This window comes from Apodemus sylvaticus, chromosome 23 (genome assembly GCF_947179515.1).
Source record: "Apodemus sylvaticus chromosome 23, mApoSyl1.1, whole genome shotgun sequence".
In the NCBI taxonomy this organism is placed as follows: Eukaryota; Metazoa; Chordata; class Mammalia; order Rodentia; family Muridae; genus Apodemus; species Apodemus sylvaticus.
The window spans coordinates 32,153,685-32,157,113 of record NC_067494.1 but is presented as its reverse complement, the minus strand read 5'-3'; positions in this window follow the sequence as shown (position 1 = coordinate 32,157,113).

Here is a 3,429-nt window from a genome sequence, read left to right as displayed (position 1 = left end):
CAGTGGCTATCTGATGCCAGGCAGGTGGACATTCAGGCTCTACATTTTAATGCGCATCACATAAGATAAAACCCATCGTCTGCCCTAAACCCATTCACCCTGCTATCTGACCCAACCTCAAATGTGCAGCATGATTGCTCTTAAGTTCTGGGGCACACCCACATCATGCTGAACTTGACTGACATACATACCCTGGCAGACGTGGAACCTGTCTACTTCATGGATGATAGTAGCTTCAGCCAGAATGGAATCAGGCATCCAGAGTAATGGGCTTCGACTCTATATTTTGGGCAAATGCTTTGTTTCCAGGAACTTCAGCCCAGAAAGTTAAGTTAAAGTCTCTAACCCAGGCTTTAAAACTGACAAAAGGAGCCACAGCTAACATTTATACTGACAGCAGATGGGATTATTGACTGTTGAGGGAAAAAACAACAAAAATTCCAAAATAATACTTTCTTTATTTGACACATTATGGTTTCCTCTTATAGTGGCCATAATTCATTGTCTTGGGCATCAGAAAAGGACATCAGAAATATCCCAAGGGAACAGACTAGCTGATAAAGCTGAAAGGGAGGTCACCTGAGCTTCCACTGCTGATATCCTGCTAGCTTTGCTGCCCCCTGTGCTCCAGCTGTGCATGAATATACTGCTAGAGACAAACAACATCAGATAAAATGCCAAGGAGGTCACATCTGATGGTTTCTGACCTCTGAAGTCTGAACCATCCTACCTAAGTAGTTTGTTAAGCAACTCTTCTGTCAGATTCATCAATCGGATTAAAAGAGTGGCCATTTTCACCATGTTACTAGGTTCTCTCCTTGGCATATGGCTGGTTGCTTTTGTAACTCAACAGACCCCTTTGGATCTGAGCTCAGGCACACAACGCATAAGGACACAGCCTGAGGAAAGATTGATACAAAAACATGAGGTTTATTGTTTCAAGTACATTGGGTCACTCATCCTTGCAGAGGAGTCAATCCCGAACCCAGAATGCATACATCATTTATACCCGATTTGCAAGGGGGACTGGATTACTATGAGTAATATATTTTTCAATTTACAGGTCAAGAGGGAACCTTGGTAGCGAGATTGTTGACAGTTTGTGGCCTTCCCTAGAACCCAGCAGCAGGAGGGGCAGGGGGTGATTCTTGGTCAGAATGATCAGAATACCTTGGTGACTTTGTTTGTTAAAACTTTATCTCTACATTCTTAGGGCCTTGTTTATATGTTCTCAGAAAACTCTGTTCTCTACCCACCGAAGTTCAGAGAGTAGGAGCTTGTTAACTCTTCAGCCAGGCTGACTGAGTCACTCTGCAGAGCAGTTTCCCTGCCTCTCTTAAAGGTGAAGGAACCTTGCTCTCCACACTACAGCTGCTAGTGTAGGGACATCAGCCCTAATCCTCCAAGATAAAAGTTATAAAGTCCTACAAATGTTGATAACTGCAGATATAAAGGAGGTAGAAAAGTCCATCAGGGTCCTGCAGAATGCCCTATTCTCTCTGGCAGAAGGAGTCTTACATAAGAGGCCTAAACATGTGTTCCTCCAACAGGAAGGATGCAACCTTAGGTGAGGAATGTTGTTTTTAAGTTGACCACTCTGGGGTGGTCAAAGAATCCATGGCCCTAGTTGGAAACTGACTACAAACAAATCCTACTGCTGTTAGTTTGTACTTGTCCCTACATAATCAATGCTTTAGATAGGTTTGTTAAAGAAAGAATTTGTTAAACATCTCAAAGATTTGAGATGGCCCAGAATTGAAGGGGGAAATGAGAAGGCTATGTTCACTCCACAACAATCTTCAAATTGTCAGTTCCATAGGCTAGGCCTGAGAACTGCGCAAGTCAATTACTAATATAAAATGCACCAGGCTTCAGCCTCCTCAACACAGTAACAGTTCAGGAATGCCTAAAGGTAGAGCACTATAAGGCCACCCACTCAGGCATTCCCCAGCAACAGTTACCAGCTTCCACACCCAGGTAATGGTTCCAGAAATAATGCTATGTACAATGACAACCAACTGTGTTTGTTTACTTACTTTCTCACTCACTTACTGTGTGATGATGTATGGATGTGGGGAGAGGCCATGCATGTCATCACCAGCCCTAGGAAATGAGTAACTTATTAAAAACTAGAGATTGAATTCATATAGTCGTATCAGATAATAAATCAAGCCTGGCAGTGGTGGCGCACGCCTTTAATCCCAGCACTTGAGAGGCAGAGGCAGGTGGATTTATGAGTTCATGGCCAGCCTGCTTTACAGAGGGAGTTATAGGATAACCAGCGGACTAAGCAGAGAAACTCTGTCTTAGAAAAAAAAAAAGAAATCAAGTTCAATATGGTTGCTATGGTACAGGAGAGGAAGACAAGTGAATTTGAACACTAAGGAGAGCCTTCACTCACATCCTCAATCCTTTTTTTTATTATTTTATTAGATATATTTGTATTTATATTTCAAATGATTTCCCCTTTCCTAGTCCCCTGCCCCAAAATGTCCCATAAGCCATCTCCCCTCCTCCTGTTCCCCAATCAACCCCCTCCTGCTTCCCTGACCTGGTGTTCCCCTATACTGCTGCATCAAGTCTTTCCAGGACCAGGGGCCTCTCACTGGTAAGTGGATATTAGCACAGAGGCTTGGAATACCCAAGACACAATTCACATATCAAATGATGCCCAAGTAGAAGGAAGAACAAACTATGGTTACTCTGGTCCTTCTTAGAAGGGGGAAGAAAATACCCATAGAAGGAGATACAGAGACAAAGTGTGGAGCAGAGTCTGAGGGAAAGACCACCAGAGTCTACCTTACCTAGCGACCCATCCCATATAGAGTTATAAAACCCAGACACTATTATTGATGCCCACAAGTGACTAGAGCTGGATAGAGCTGTCACCTGGGAGGCTCTGCTAGTGCATGACAAATACAGAGGGGAACACTCTCAGTCTTCCATTGGACTGAGCACAGGGTCCCCAATGGAGGAGCTAGAGAAAGAACCCAAGGAGCTGAAGGGTTTGCAGCACCACAGGAGGAACAACAATATGAGTCACCCAGTACTCCCAGAGCTCTCAGGGGCAAAAACATCAACCAGAGAGTGCACATGGTGTTACCCATGGCTCCAGATGCATAGGCAGCAGAGGATGGCCTTGTTGGTCATCAAGCCTTTTCTAATCAGCATGGATACATTCATGAGGGCTCCATGCTAATGCTGTAAATGCCTCTCCACTGCCACCTCCCAACACTGCTGAACGAGGAATGAAATCTGCAGTAGATGTGGAGCTGTGTTCACACTGCAGCAGATGGTAGAGAAGGATGGCTCTCTACCATCTTTCCTGCCAAAATAAAGGAATAAAGGAAAGGCCGATGCTGCTGTCCCACCCTGATCCAACAGTCCATGCAGGGCACCTTAGGAGGATTTCCCAAGGGAAGGAAGTGT